Below are 16,983 nucleotides of genomic sequence, written 5' to 3' on the forward strand. Positions count from 1 at the left end.
CCCGCATCAGGCTCCCTGGTCAGCGGGAAGCCTGCTTCTCCCTCTCCCACTCCCCCTGCTTGTGTTCCCTCTCTCGCTGTGTCTCTCTCTGTCAAATAAATAAATAAAATCTTTAAAAAAAAAAAAAAAACAAAACAGAAGACACAAACATACGTTTCTCCAAAGAAGACATCCAGATGGCCAACAGACACATGAAAAGATGCTCAACATCACTGATCATCAGGGAAATAAATACAACTCAAAACCACAATGAGGTATCACCTCACACCTGTCAGAATGACTAAAATCAAAACCACAAGAAACAAAAGGTGTTGGTGAGGATATGGACCAATTCACTGTTGGTAGGAATGCAAACTGGGGCAGCCACTGTGGAAAACAGTATGGAGGTTCCTCAAAAAGTTAAAAATAGAACTACTCTATGACCCAGTAATTGCATTACTGGGTATTTACCGGAAAAATAAAAAAAAAAAATTCAAAGGGATACATGCACCTCTATTTTTATAGCAACATTATTTACAATAGCCAAATTACGGAAGCAGCTCAAGTGCCCATCAACTGGTGAATGCATAAGGAAGATGTGGTGTGGGGTGTGCCTGAGTGACTCAGTCAGTTAAGTGTCCAGCTCTTGGTTTCAGCTCAAGTCATGATCTCATGGATTGTGGGGTCGAGCCCCACATCCAGCCCCACGCTCGGTGGCATGGAGTCTGCTTGAGATTCTCTGTTCCTCTCTCTGCCCACGCGTGTGCATGCTCTCTCTCTCTCTCTCTCTCTCTCTCAAATAAATAAATAAATATTTTAAAAAGAATGAAATCTTGCCATTTGCAACAGCATGGATAGAGCTAGAGAGTATAATGCTAAGCGAAATAAGTCAGTCAGAGAAAGACAAATACCATATGATCTCACTCATATGTGGAATTTAAGAAACAAAATAAGCAAAGGAAAAAGAGAGAGAGTGAGACAAACCAAGAAACAAACTCTTAACTACAGAAAACAAACTGATGGTTACAGAGGGGAGGTTGGTGGTGGGATGGGTGAAATAGGTTATGGGGAGTAAGGAGAACACTTTTTGTGATGAGCACTGGGTATTTTATGGAAGCATCGAATCGCTGTATTTTACACCTGAAACTAATATGAGTGTATGTTAACTATACTGGAATTAAAATTAAAAACTTAATTAAAAAAGTATCATTTAAAATAGCAACAAAAAATGAGAAAGAGCTAACAAAATACATGGAAAATATGTATGCTTAAAAAAATACAAAACTTTAAAGAGATAAGTAAAAAATGGCACTATATAACATGTTCTTGGGTTGGAAGACTCAATATTGTTAGAATGTCAAGTCTTCTCCAAACTTAACTCTATATTCATTGCAGTCTCAAAAATAATTCCAGCATAGTTTTTGGTAGAATTTAGCAGACTGATTCTAAACTTTATATGGAAAAGTAGATGGCCTAGAATGGGTAGAACAAGTCTGAGAAAGAGAAATTAGGAAGGAGGATTCACATTACCTGATTTCTGTACTTAATATAAAACCAAGCAATTGTGGGGCACCTGGGTGGCTCAGTCGGTTAAGTGTCTGACTCTCGATTTTGGCTCAGGTCATGATGTCAGGGTCATGAGATTGAGCCCGCATCGGGTTCCATGCTAGGCGTGGAGCCTGGTTAGATTCTCTCTCTCTCAGGTGCCTGGGTGGCTCAGATGGTTAAGCGTCTGCCTTCGGCTCAGGTCATGATCCCAGAGTCCTGGGACCAAGTCCTACATTAGGCTCCCTGCTCCTTGGGAGCCTGCTTCTCCCTCTGCCTCTCTCTCTCTCTCTCTCTGTCTAGGTCTCTCATGAATAAATAAAATCTTTTTAAAAAAAAATTCTCTCTCTCTCTCCCTCTGCCCCTCCCTACCCTCATGCTGGTGCATGTGCACTCTAAAAACAAAAACAAAAAACTAAGCAATTAAGACAACATGGTATTGGTAAAATATATACATATACATCAATGAAATAAAACTTAAAAAAAACCCAGATCCACAGTTCAAAGGACACATTTAGAAAATATTCCTTAAGTATTTCAATGTTAAGTATGACAATGGCTATTAGGAACGTATCATCTCTTGGATTACCAAGAACTGTTTTTATTTCTTTGTTTTATCACAAATGAATTTATCAAATACCACTGTAATATCTGTGGAAATAATCCTAAAATTTATTTCCTTTGATCTAATAAGGCGATACATTAAATTAGTATTTCCTAATGTTGAAACAGCCTTATATATCTGAAAGAAACAGTGTTTACTTGGTTATGATATTTTTTTAAAAGATTTTATTCATTTGAGAGAGAGAGAGAGTGAGAGAGAGCAGGAGCAGGGTGAAGGGCAGAGGGAGCAGCGGACTCCCCGCTGAGCAGGGAGCCTGATGCGGACTCAATCCCGGACCCTGAGATCATGACCTGAGCCGAAGGCAGACACTTAACTGACTGAGCCACCCAGAAGCCCCTTGGTTATGATATTTTTATGTGCTGTTGGATGTAAAGGAATAACCAAGAAAAAAATAATACACTGGGAAATTCTTTAAATGATTCATAATTTCAAATTTCAATTGAGGAATTAAAGAGTAACTGTTACCCAGAAATGCAAGTGAATGAGGTATCGCACTACCCAGATCAAAAATAAAAGAAATGGAATTCCTGAATGAAAAGAAAAGAGAACTAGAGGGCAGGTCTAGGAGGCCTAATTGCAAATAAAAGAAATTCAAGAGGGACCACATTGGAGAAAGCAATAATCAAAACATAGTGCAAGAAAACTTCCCTCAGGAGGAGACTTGAGTTGTTAGATCGAAAGCACTGACTGCATGCCAGGCAGGATAAATGAAAAAAGGCACTTAGATATATCCTGGCAAAATTTCTCCAGTTTAATAAAGAAAAAATATAAACTTTCAAAAAAGAAAGAACAGGTTACTTACAAACGAATGAGCATGAGGCTGGCACTGGGACACAGCTAAGCACAGAGGCTCTGAAGTAAGACTACCTGGCTTCGAATCTTGGTGTGCACCTGGTTAAGTTACTTAACTTCTTTGTGCTTCTGTAAAACAAGGATGATGACAGTACTTAACTTCTAAGGTTGGCTGGAAGCAGTAGTTGAGATAATACATGGAGGAGTCCAGCATGTAGTTAATTATAATCACTGGACTTTGACCTGTTAATACTGAAAGCTGTATCAGAGAGTGAAAACTATGTAGACTTTTGAGAAGGCAAGAGCCTGAACCCTCCCCCGAGCTTAATGTTTAGCACTAATGATCTGAAAAGCTGCAGGATGAGCCCCACTCTACTGCCTCTAATGTTACCTGAGCTCATGCAAGTGAGAACTGATGGGCAGAAAGAATCTCATTCATTAATTTTTATTAATGTGAGCAAGGCAAGGATGACGGGTTTTTTTTAGCCTGGAGCTAAAGATTATCAGAGATGAAAAAGTTGTAGGCTCTGTCAAGAGTAAATGGACTCACAGTGGAATCTCTTAAGTCATTGAAGACTCTCCTACAATGAATAGATCTTATTGTTACTGCCACGCAGGACCCTCCAAAAAGTGAACTAGTATGGGATTTGTGGCTACCTGATTTGGGTGTCATAAAAAAGTTATTTCATTCATTCAGCAAATTGTTTGGGCACATCTATGTTATGTGTGAGGCAATATACTGGGGATCTGACTGTGAATAAGACACATCAAGTCCCTTCCCTCAGAGAGTTTACATACATGAATCTTGATTTATATGACCCAAATTCGAATGCCCATGTGATATAAGAAACTGATTATACTGACTAAGGTCATTTAAAAAATGTAAAACACACACACACCTCTTCTACCCAATTACACAAGAAACAAAAACAAAAAAATCAACCTTTTTTTTTTTAAGATTTTATTTGACAGAAAGAGACACAGCAAAAGAAGGAACATAAGCAGGGGGAGTGGGACCTGCCGAGCAGGGAGCCCGATGCGGGGCTCGATCCCAGGGCCCTGGGATCATGACCTGAGCCAAAGGCAGATGCTTGACGACTGAGCCACCCAGGCACCCAAAAAATCAACTTTCAATAGTTAATCATGAATAGTTGAATGTTACTTTAACTTCATTTGTCTCATTTCTTATAGCTCTGTGAATGCAAAAGCTAGCATAACAATTTGGTGGAACTCTTGTATTAATTAGTTCAATTCTACTTAGTAAGCACTTAGCACCAACCAGAAATATTTTAAATGTTCCTCTCTAAATGCTAGCTAAAAATTCCCTAGTCCACTACCTATCTTCAGATGGAAGATTATTTCTTCAATCCAAAAGGAAGATACAGAATTAAATTGCATATAATGAATGTAGTGGGTTGAATGGTGGCCACTGAAAAGATATGCTCGTGCCCTATTACCTAGAACCTGTGAATATTACCTTATTTAAATAAAGGGCCTTTGCAGGTGTAATTAAGGATCTTAAGATGAGGAAAGTATCTGGCTTATCTAGGTGTGCCCTAAATCTAATGACAAGTGGAGTCTTAAAGTCAGTCCTTATAAAAGTCCTTTTCCGAGAAAGGACACAGAAGAGGAAAAGACACGGAGCAGAAAAGAAGGAAGCTATGAGAACACAGAGGCAGAGCTTGGAGTGAGGCAACCAGGCAAGGAATGCCAGCAGCCAGCAGAAGCTGGGAGGCCAGAACCTTTCAGACTTCTGGCCTCCCAGACTGTGGGAAAGTACATTTCGGTTGTTTATACCCCTCAGTCTGTGATCATTGGTTACCCCAGGACAGAGTGAACAGAGGCATTCTGGTAAGGAACCCTGGGTTCAAGTCCCATACCTGGCAGTTAGTCCCTATTTGCTCCTTAGCAAGTCCCTTAGGCTCCCGGAGCCTCCATTGCCTTATTAGTAAAAATGGGATAATCAGACCTGTGCTACTATCCCCCAAGACTAAAATGAAATCATGTCCGTGAAAACACTCAGAATACTGTAAAATTCTAAGCAAAGATGTATTATTGTTATTATTATTATTATACTTTATCTGGAATTCCAAATGAGGTTTGGAGCCTAGGCTCTTCATTCAAAACCACTTGCTGCAACCCTTTATGCAAATCAATACTTGCCTAATTTTAACAATGCCAACATTCTATCAATTCTTAATACCAAATTTTATTTATAGAATTAAGCTATCACTAATATACATGGTACACCTCTTTAGTGCTAGGATTTAATGAAGGTCTAATTACCACTAACCCTATCATGTATTTTATTTCCCTCCAGATACCTTCTACCACTGTCATACTAATTTAGTAAAGAGACCATCTAATTGGTTTATTGCCCCATATATATTAACAAATCAGTTCTAGCTGATTTGCCTTCAACAATATCTGTGAACTCACTTAACATAATCATAATTCTTTCTCTAGCTGACCTTAATTATCCCATACTGAATTTTTCTCAGCAAAGAGTGAACCATTAATAACCTCTTCCTCCTATTTCTGGTTTTCCCCAATAGGTAGATCCTGATCTACTGCCAGACCTAGTTCTTCTTTCCTAAAATGAAGTATATTTATGAAGTATAACCATAAACTAAGGATATTAGTTCCACATGTTATGCACAAAAGTTAATTTCATAACTCTATAATCTTACTTTATCCATGTATAAGTTTCTATTTTCTAGGGAATTTTTCCATTTTTATTTTACATAAAACATCTTCAAACACATTCTAAATTATTGAGAGGTTGGTTCTACGGCAAGCTGCAAATATCTTTCCTTCAGGGCAAGGAAGTTTGACATTAAAATTTTTTTTTAAATGGTACTTTGATAATGCAATCTTGTACCAGAATTTATTTTCTTGTGTCTTAATCATTCTATTCTATATTGGAGTTGAACGGCATTCAAATCTTCCTTAGATCTAACCCAGAGTACCATAAAAATTTTATTGTCTGAAATGTTGCCCCTTCAGAGATCTTTAAGTAAATGTAAAAGAATTCTTCCTAAAAACCAGTTGAACAATAAAAACTTCAATGGACTTCGAGATTTGTAAATGTAATAATCACTTGCTATTATTTTCATCAACAACATACATCCTTAAAATGAGATGTCCTTCAAGAATGCTTTAGGTGTTCCTACCAAGCCACTAAATTGTGAGTACTACATTATTTTAATATACCTAACTTCACTACCTTTTCATAGGGAGCAATTAAATCACCTCCAATATGCATGCTAAGCATCCAGTTCTCAGGATGGTCACTAAAAAATTTCAAATAAAAAATTATCCTTGGAAATCCATAGCCATTATTTTGTGTATATAGGTGAATATTACCATATGGCATTATCCGTAAATTTAAATATAGGCTTTATCCCCCTACAAATGGATTTATAAAGGTACTTACTGCATCATCTCAGATCAAGAAGAAATTTAGTAACAACAGTCTCCTAATTTTCATGATCTCTAAATGGCCTACAAAAAAGTAAACTGTAAGCCTCTTCCAACTGTAGCCTCCACATTTTTTAATCAATTCCACATGAAACTGCCAAAATACTACATATTCTGTGAAATGTGTTAACTCCCCTGACAAGGAATATCTTCCTTAAAAGTTCTAACTCTAGATCCTCAAAGTCTTCTTAAGAAACTTAAAAAACATCGTGCCCGGCTGGCTCAGTCTGTAGAGCATGTGACTCTCGATCTCAGGGCTGTAAGTTGGAGCCCCATGGTGGGTACAGAGATTACTTAATAATAAAACTTCAAAAAAAAAAAAAAAAAAAAAAAGAAAGAAACTTAAAAAACATCCTAAAAAGCCATCCATTCCCCCAATCACCCATCTTAGCAACCAAAGGTTAGAATCTGGCCCCTCGCCACTAGAGGGGGGTGTTTCTTCTATTGGTTTCTCTTCCCCCTAATTTGGCTCACCAGAATTTCTGGTTGAACTAGAAATAAGCCTCAAGATAAACATTCTGACCTTTATTTCTCCTTCATATTGTGTGGTCCCTTCATTTTATTTTGGGCTATAAGTTGCCACTAAAATATCAACTTCAATCCCTAATTATTTGTATTATTATGCCCAATACCACACTTCCTTGCCTTTTGATGGGCTAATAACAAGCTACACAGAGCTGATTCTAGAGACTTCGACATTAGTTCACTGGAAAATAATCAGAAAATCCAACCAAGCCTGAGTATTCATTTTTTAAAAACAGGGTTTTTTTATTTGCCATATTCACATGATTTCATTTGAATCACAATAATACTATGGGGGAAAAAAGACAATTATTAACCAATTTCAAAGAAGAAACTCAATGTTTTCAAGTGACTTGCCCAAGATTACAGTTGCCAAATAGTAAAGCCATAATGAAGACTCAAGTACCCTAACCCCTAGACATTTCTGGTGCTAGTTTATGCCATGAGTAAGACAGGAGATGAGAAAATAGACCAGTTCTTTACTGCTTTCTGTGAAGACCTCTGGTCTGAGGCAGAGCCCTGTAGAGAAGACTGAGACAAGCACTGGCTTTTCAGAATCTGCACGCATTTTATGAAGCCAGAAGACAGGGGAGGGAAGAGCTCTGATAAAAGCAAATCTGTCATAATAAAACCAAATCCATCTGATGTGAAACTGCTGGTATACCACTCAGAATGCTTCTGGCTGCAAGTGACAAAATCCCAGATCATGCTGGCTTACACAATAAGGAACTGTATTATCTCACAGAACTAGAAGTTCAGAGGTAGATCAGACCAAGTACAGTACAGTACAATCAGCAATTCAGTTAAGGTCATCGAAGGCTCAGATTTCTTCTCTCATTCTGCCACCTTCTAGATGAGCTTCATCCAAAGCTAGTTTCTCTCATTGTCCTAAGACGGCCTGAGCAGTTCTAGCCAACATATTCACACATAACATCATCAGAGGAAGAAGAGGTACCATCTCTTTCTTTTACCTCTTTTTAGACAAGAAACTCTCTCCCAGAAGCACTCTGGCCCTCCTCCAGACTTCCTTTCACATCTCATTGGCCAGAATAGGTTACAGGCCATTCCTAACCCTTCACTGCAAAGGAAATGGGATCAACCATAATTGCTTAGACTAATCATTTGGGGTAGAATGAATGCTGAAGAGTCAATCACCATGACCATACCATGGGCAATTTATAATGATGATATTACTGTGACATTGTTTTCACTCCAGAACAAAACTGTAATTGAATTATGCTGCTTCCATGATCATAACTATGAGGCATGTGCTTTGCCTGAGACTCAGATAATTACTCCTTGCTCACATCTCATATTTATCATCATAAAACTTATTCATCAGATATAAAACATTTTATTAAAACTTTCCTGTTTGATCCACTATTTTTTTAAATTTTTAATGCAACATTTTAGAACAAGAATGGTAAATAGGTTTGTGTCCCACACCTACTCCAGTAGAGACAGCTATCTAGAACCCTACTTCAAGACAGATCCAAAGCTGAGTTTGCAGCCAGTGAAAAACAGTGACATGACTCATTAGTGATATCTTATTTTCCATGGACTTGGGTTTGGGCATATCCTGAGTGTATCTGCCAACCCCCATTTAGAGAAAATCTCTTTAAATAATTCTCCTCCAATGATGGTGGATTTCTCTGTTGCAATGCCTTTTTTATTTTAGTAGGGATCCAATCTACCTTCTCCCCTCTCTTCATTCTCCCCGTGTAACTTACATATGTACACACACACACACATATATGTATATGTATATATACACACATAATATACATCAGGCATGAACTCCAAAATTTACTTTATATATAATCAGTTCCACAGGAATTCTAAAAACTGACCCCTTTTGTAAGTCCATAGAAAGGCTTGGCAGAATGGCTTCACTTACAAACTGTCTCACTTAAAGGAAGCAGAGAGTTTCTGGGGCCCAGTCTGGATGTAGGCCTAGGCAGGATTGAGGGACAGATGGAAAAAGAATGGCCATCTATTCCCAGTTAAAATGGACGAGTCCACAGTTGCCAGACAAAAACCAGAAAAGAACTAAAACCTAATCCAGGGCAAAGGTAGACTAATCAATAAGTGAAGGATCCTTAAATAATGACAGATTGCAAACAATATGCAGAGTTTATGTGTGTAAGATGCATCTAAAAAGACAGGGAAGGGCAACAGTGGTTGTTCTGGGATGAATTAACTTATGGCTTTTTTCTTTTGTCCTTCTATTCCTTATCTACATTTTTCTGAGTGTCCTGTACTGCACATACCCTGCCTTCTTAATGAGGGGGCAAAAAATAAAGGAAATATGTTTTTATCTTATCGTTTGATGTTTTGGTTGTTCCAATTAACCTCTAACTGCCTTGTAGTTAAGATCAAGCTTGTCCAACTATTCTCCTATGGCTGGGAAGCAAGGTTGTTTTAACTTTTTGATATCACAAGCAACAAAGTATTCTTGTAGCTGAAAATTAATTTGAAATATAAAAGAAGAAAAATTAGGAAAAAAATCCCTAAAAAAATGAATCAAACATATTTAATCACCCCCATAATACTCTGAAATTACCACTACTCAAAAATTTGGTAAATTAGCATATTTTTTTAAGTCAAATCATTTTTTGACCCAAATTGCCAGTTGGCCAGTTTGCTTTCACCTAAATTGTATTTGGCCAAAATTGGTTTGGGTCAAAATAACTTTTAAGTCAAACTGGTATTGGACAAAGAACATACTACCAGCATCAGGGGAAAGTCTAAAGGCAGAGATAAGAAACAGGATCCCTTCAGTAATAAAGAACAAGCAAGACGGCCTGGACAAGTATGAAAAAAGAAAATAACCTAGTGCAATGGTTCAAAAGTAGAAGGAAATCTTTTATCAAGGAGCTGTAAAACTAACCCAAGTAGCTTAGTAAGTGCTAGTAAGGATACCAAGTTGAGTTCACCTACCTGCTTGAATTCTCTCCCCAGAGTAGACAATGCTAAAGCTTTCCCCCAGGTTCCCTATGAAAAAACCTAATCTGCCTGGGGTTCAAATTGAAGACAAATGTTCCCCCAAATCATTCCACAATCACTTTCCCAGTAAATGAGGTTCTGGAGCTAGCCACTGCATGAAGGAGGATCCAAACCAGTGTTTTGACATATTATGGTTCCCATTCCAAATTATGGAAGGTAATATCCCATACTGTCAGACAAAGTAGAGATGACAGATGATAAGAATTTGCACAGACAGAAGCAATCCCAATTGCATTGCCTTAGGAGTGAAGGACTTAGGTAATGGACTTCAGCTTCTACAATAGCTGGTCAATATGGCTAGAAAGAGCTAGAGGACATCTCTAGTTTGAAGTCTTCAAAGGAACCTGATTGTAGTTAGGATTTCTTTTTAGCCACTTGTTGTTCAATGGAAAATCCTGGAGAGCTTTCTGAGCAGCCTGTATTCACTCAAATATTAACTGGCTGCCAGGCTGTTGGTGTTGAGGTAAACAGGGAGGCAGGAGGGTGAAAGACATCAGGTATTAAAAGAAAAAAAAAGGTATCCTATAGGAGGGATAACAGAGAACTGTATTTATATTCAATCGCAACAAAGTAGGTGTGAAAAAAAGGTAGATAAATCAGTCTCAGTTTTGGTAAGAAGCAGAACAACATGTAGATGGACTATTCACAAATGCTGTTGGGGCAACTGAGTAGCCATCTGGAGAAAAATGAAGTTGGACCCACCCACCACACCATACACCAAGAAAAATGAGCAAAAACTTAAGTGTAAAATAGAAACCACAAAAACAGTAGAAAACAATGTGAGAGAATTCTTTCATAACCTTGTAGTGGGGCAGGCTTTTCTAACTATGATCCAAAATCCAGAAGTCATAAAAGACTAACAAATTCAACTACATTTCAGAAAAAAATCTACTTAACAAAAACATCATAAACAAAGATAATGGGGGAGGCATGTTGCAACTCATATTACAAAGTGCAAATATTATACACATCAGCTACAAGGTGGTTTCTAAACGAACCCCCCACCCCCGCCCAAGAAGGGCAAAGGATTAAAGACACACTTCACACAAAAAGGAAATACAAATGGCTACTAAATATATGAAAATGTATTCAAATTCATTCATAAGAGAAATAGATCGCTTCTCGGCCTTTTGGCTAAAATCAAGTGTAGTATCATAAGAGAAATAGAAATTAAAACTACACCAAGATAACATTTTTCACCTATCAGATTGGAAAAAATCCAAAAGCTCAATAATACATTTTGTGGGCAAGAATATGGGTAACAAGGCACTCCCATATATTTCTGGTGGAGGTGTATACTGTACAAACTCTACAGAGGGCAATTTGGTAGTACCTATTAAACTACAATGAGATATACTCTTTGGTCAGCAATTGCACTTTTAAGAATTTACCCTATAAATACATTTATACCAGTATGAAATAATCTATGTAATAAAAGTACTTACTGCAGTATTGTTTCTAATAGCAGAAGACTGAAAATTTCCCAAATGCCCATCAATATGGGACTCATTAAAAAAAATGATGCTATATCCACACAATGATGTGGAACAGATTTCAAAATGTATTATTAAAGTGAAATATATCTGGGGGTGCCTGGGTGGCTCAGTCAGCTAAGCATCCAACTTTTGATTCTGGCTCAGGTCATGATCTCAGGGTCGTGAGACCGAGCCCTGCGTCGGGCTCTGTGCTGGGCGTGGAGCCTGCTTAAGATTCTCTCCCTCCCCCCCTCTCTGTCTGCCCTTCCCCCTCTCAAAAAAAAAAAAGAAAAGAAAAGAAAAGAAATATATCTGGGATATTTTCCCACTGTTATGGAAAGAACTCCAAGATACACTGTTAAGTGACAAAGGGAGAATAATACATATAAGCTTCTACTTATATAAAAGAGAAAAACAGAATTTATATTTGTAGTGGCTTGAATATGTATTTAAAAATTCTGGAAGGATGGGAGTTGAATAGATAGGGAACAGGGTGGAAGGGAAATTTTCATTTCTAAACATTTTGTTGTTTGAATCAAGTGAATGCATTACCTTTTCAAAAGTTAAAACTTAAAATGCTTAATATAGTAAATGTTTAGTAGATAAAATTCAAGTTACAGCTACGAAATACTCTACATTTGGGGCCCTCAGTCTGTGGGTGCTACAGATGGCAGACAAGTGACTGTGCACGTGGGGAGGCCTTAAACAGCAGCATCCAGAACTGAAAAGCAAAGTGAGGGTTACAGTTGGAAACCTGATGACTAGATGTGAAGAACTCACTGATGAACAGGTTGCTTATGCCCAGGGCAGAGATGGTGAAGAAAAGAGAGAAGAGCACAATCTGGTGAAATCACCACAGTGAAAGAGACACATCAAAATAGGCAAGCCAGAGATTAATTCTTAGGGGTAGCTGACATCAAAAGGTGGTACAATTTCTTAGGGTACCGAATTGGTTCTTAGTTCAAACGCATGTCACAGAGTGGTAGAACTCAGGGCGTACGGCCCTCAATCTGGGCAACTGGAAGTCTCTGTCGACTAGCTGCCACGGTGAGCCAGGGCAGGGCAGGGGCAGTGGCACAGCGATGGGCAGCAGGGCTCCTCTGCTGCTCTCTTAGGCCTAAACTCCAGGGAAAACTCTCTCAGAAAAGCTAGTAAGGCCACAAGGTGGTTAGGATAAAGAAGACAGAATGTTTTGAATAAAATTCCTGAAAACTGCTTTCATTCATTCATCAAATGTTTACAGAGCACCTACTCTGTGCCAAGAACTGCTCTAAGTGCTCAATAAATTCATTCCCCCAAAATAAGTATCTCGGAGATAATTTTTAAAAAAATATTTTAACAGATTTTGAGATAATAGAAGCTTCTCTTAAAAAATTTTCTGAAATATGAAAAAGTCACTAAAAAGTCAATTGACAGCTATAAAATGCTATGAAACTGTGGTAAATGGATTTCAATTTTTATCCAACTTATTCTATTGTCTTAAAAGAGTGAAAATAGTGACTTAACATGTGAATTTAAAATAAGACAATCGGGGCACCTGGGTGGCTCAGTCAGTTAAGCGTCTGCCTTCAGCTCAGGTTGTGATCTTGGGGTCCTGGGATCGAGCCCCACATTGGGCTCTCTGCTCAGCGGGGAGCCTGCTTCTCCCTCTCCCTCTGCCCCTCCCCACTGCTCATTCTCTCTCTCTCTCATAAATCAATAAAATCTTTAAAAAATAAAATAAGACAATCAATCTCAGAAATTAGAAATATTGAGGACGTTTGTTTCAATTTTACTAAACTTCAATAGGATAAATTTTTTAAATACAGCTTTCTATTCTCATCACTACAATCAATAAAACAGGAAAACGTAACTGGAAAAGGGAACTAATTCAGAACAGATGTCAGGGAGGAATTTTTCCAGTAGTGAACTATAAACATGCGGAATAAATACTGGAAAATATATTATGGTAAAAAAATCAGAATCAGTTACTAATTACATGATCTAAGCAGGAAACCAGATACCTAAATATGTAGAACAGGCATTTAAAAAATAGCTCTAAATTAATGGGCAAACCATGTTTTTACTTTCCAAACCTCAGATAATACATAAACCTGCAATGTGTTAAAATGCAGGTATTTCTCAAAGCCTATAAAGTCGGCTCTTATTTATCCATAAAGATATATCCAACTGCAAATGTAACAAGTTTGCAAACAGAATTTATTGTATTCTTTCTGCCTGATGTGCTAATATTTTTTCAGCCTAATACCTACTTGGTACTTTCCTTTTGACCAGCCTTCTTAATATTTCACCCTATCTACTTACATTCTACAAAGAGATAGAAAGACTTACAACCCCACCAACACCAATCATTCTCCACAAAAAAGTGAGAAGGACAGTTATTCCTTGGCTGCTACTTCTAAGAAGAAATGGTTTGTGCCTAGCATGCAGTGAAGATCAGAAAGGAACTGAAACAAACAACACTATCCATTCCAATGAAAGTTTATTAATTTGTATGAAGTCAATTTGCTACTCATCCATATTCAAATGAATGTACAAAAACAAACTCCATAGCTAAATATAAAATGACTTTTGGACTATCCAGGTTTCTGCTTGTTTCTACTTTATGGATAAGAGAAGGCTGTGATGCTAGCAGTACATTAACTCTCTCAGGCTACCAAGATCCCACTCAATGGCTACAATTAATTATCAATTATATTACTATTATGAACACACATTATATACAAAAGTTATTGAGGGGCGCCTGGGTGGCTCAGTCGTTAAGTGGCTGCCTTCGGCTCAGGTCATGATCCCAGAGTCCTGGGATGGAGTCCCACATCGGGCTCCCTGCTCAGCGGGAAGCCTGCTTCTCCCTCTCCCACTTCCACTGCTTGTGTTCCTGCTCTCACTGTCTCTGTCTCTGTCAAATAAATAAATAAAATCTTTAAAAAAAAAAAAAAGTTATTGAGCCTACTGACTACAGCAATCAAGTAGTGACAGGAGACCAGACCACAGCTGGCTCATGATTCGCAATACTTAACTGGCCTAAAAATGCATTCAACTTTAGAACCTAAAAGAGGGGCGCCTGGGTGGCTCAGTCATTAAGCGTCTGCCTTCGGATCAGGTCATGATCTCAGGGTCCTGGGATCGAGCCCCGCATTGGGCTCCCTGCTTGGTGGGAAGCCTGTTTCTCCCTCTCCCACTTCCCCTGCTTGTGTTCCCTCTCTCGCTCTCTCTCCCTGTCAAATAAACAAACAAAATCTTAAAAAAAAAAATTTTAAATTTAAAAATTAAAAAAAAAAAAAGAACCTAAAAGATCCTGAAAGGTCATATAGTGAGCCCAGCAATGTCATTTTATACATAATATTAAGGCTCCCAAAAAAGCTTAATAAACTTACCCAAGGTTGGGCAGCTTCATGGCAGCAAAGCCAGACCCAGGCCTCTGAGAAGCAATCTAATGCTCTCTGTGAAATACAGCATCTCACTCTCGGAGAATATGCTGAAGCAACTGAAGTACATGTGAGGAAATCATTTTTTTTTTCAGAGTTGGGTAATAAGAAAAAGAGTTATGCGGTTATAGTTGGAAAGAAATATTAACTTCATCTATCATTTCTACCTAAAATGAAGATCTTATTTATAGGTATACATGATATCCTGAATTGATTGATCACACAGGAGTAGTAACTTTTCTTCCCCAAATCACTGTGGTCTTCCAGAGTTTACCAGCAACTGGGGAAAACATGACTAAGAAATAAACTCTTTTTAACCACACTGCAAACCTGTTATTTACTAATGGAAAAAAAAAAATTAATGAGATTTTAAAATATTATCAGCACTTATACTATTAAATAATCTTTGTCAGTTTATACTCTTTCTAAAATCTTCCATAACACAGAAAGTCTTCCCTGATCTATTATATTGCTTCTTCCTTTTAAAGTAAATTTTAATATTCTAAGTCACGTGGGCCTCTCTCTAAAATTTCCAACAAATGTAATTCCAAAATCTCCTTGCCTAATTTACTTCGGCATATATATAGTGCCATACAAATCTAGTTAAATATATTTTGGAAAAGGTAGGAAATTAAGAAATTTTTATATTTAATTCATTATACACAGATGTTAGAGTTCTCAGTTTTCTAAACCTTAAGAAATTTTTCCAAAAGAAGAATGACAGGGCGCCTGGGTGGCTCAGTCATTAAGCATCTGCCTTTGGTTCAGGTCATGATCCCAGGGTCCTAGAATCGAGCCCCGTGTCAGGCTCCCTGCTCGGCGGGAAGCCTGCTTCTCCCTCTCCCACTCCCCCTGCTTGTGTTCCCTCTCTCACTGTGTCTCTCTCTGTCAAATAAATAAATAAAATCTTAAAAAAAAAAAAAAAAAGAAGAATGACATTACATTTCCTAGCCTACAGCATCCAGTTCATCACTGAGAAAAAGCAGCGTAAGAGAAAGTGCAGATAGAAGGAGAAGAGGGTAGAATAAGAATCAAACCAAAGTCAGTCAGGAAAAAAAAATCATAGCAAATCTTCCCACGCAGAGGTACAAGCCAAACTGCGATTTCCTTGTATCACCATGCAACCGTCTGGGCTTGTGGCAGGTACCTTGACAAGGTATCTTCAATCAGGAGAGTCAAAAGTTGAAGTTAAAGAAAACAACTGACATATGATCTCATTTACATCCATTCATGCCAAGAATCTCCTAATCCATATAATTTGTTACTTATATTATGGCTGCTCTCTATTTATATTCAAATTTAGAAGGGGGAAATATTTTATGGATATTTACTATCCATGTTAAACTTAGGTGCCACCGAAATTTCAAAGATATGTGAAGCATGTTTCTGAAGCTTATACTTTGACAGGGGAATAAACTATGGACACAAAAGCAGAAAAAGAAAGCAGTAAAATAAGAACTCTATAAAAGACTAAAGCATAATCCAAGTTCGTTTCTTGAGCTAGTTTTACAGGAAAGATAAGATTTCAATAAGCAGAGAAGGAGAAGAAGGGAATGTCATACAAAGGAAAACTATGAACAAATGTGGGAGGGTGAAAAGATGTTTGAAGAACAGTAAAGATAACAGTTGGACTAGAATGGGGAAATTCTGTGGAAATAAAGAAGCCAGGATGTGGAGACTTTTGGGTTTTACTTTGAAGACAATATCCAGCTGCTGAAGACTTCTGAGCAACAACAGAATTGATATGGAAGACATGGTATGCAGGCAAATCAGACAGAAAATTACTACAGTAGTTCCATGTTCCTGAGCCCAGAACACATCAGTTTGTAAGTCAACGTCAGCTGCAGTTACCAAATTTTATATATTTATATTTTCTATATTTTTTATATATGCACATATATATGCATATGTAACACAGAACTTCTACAGTGATTCTAGAGACTTGCAATCACACAATTCTTTCATTTCCCTTCCTATTTTCACCTTAGGTAACAACTTTTGGCTTGGATTTTTATTTCACCTTTCTTTACCCAATCTTCGCATTAATAAGACTCATCCTCATTGTTTGTGTATTAGCAAAATCAACATTATATGTCATTGCTTAATCAGAAGAGCATTTAAAGCAATTTTT

At 37.7% G+C, this 16,983-nt stretch overlaps 1 long non-coding RNA gene across 2 annotated transcripts in view; it reads right to left on the minus strand.

The window, feature by feature from the left end:
• Positions 1–16,983, minus strand: part of LOC135362668 (uncharacterized) — a 46,625-nt gene that overhangs the window by 27,681 nt on the left and 1,961 nt on the right. The window contains exon 2 of one of the 2 annotated variants that reach the window (XR_010407608.1): positions 2,952–3,070. The exons of the other annotated variant lie outside the window; for it this stretch is intronic. This is a non-coding gene — a long non-coding RNA (uncharacterized LOC135362668). The remainder of the gene's footprint in view (positions 1–2,951; positions 3,071–16,983) is intronic. 2 annotated transcript variants of the gene reach the window in all.

Source organism: Mirounga angustirostris, unplaced genomic scaffold, assembly GCF_029215605.1.
Source record: "Mirounga angustirostris isolate CCGP_5_RB_7025 unplaced genomic scaffold, mMirAng1.0.hap1 SCAF_15, whole genome shotgun sequence".
In the NCBI taxonomy this organism is placed as follows: domain Eukaryota; kingdom Metazoa; phylum Chordata; class Mammalia; order Carnivora; family Phocidae; genus Mirounga; species Mirounga angustirostris.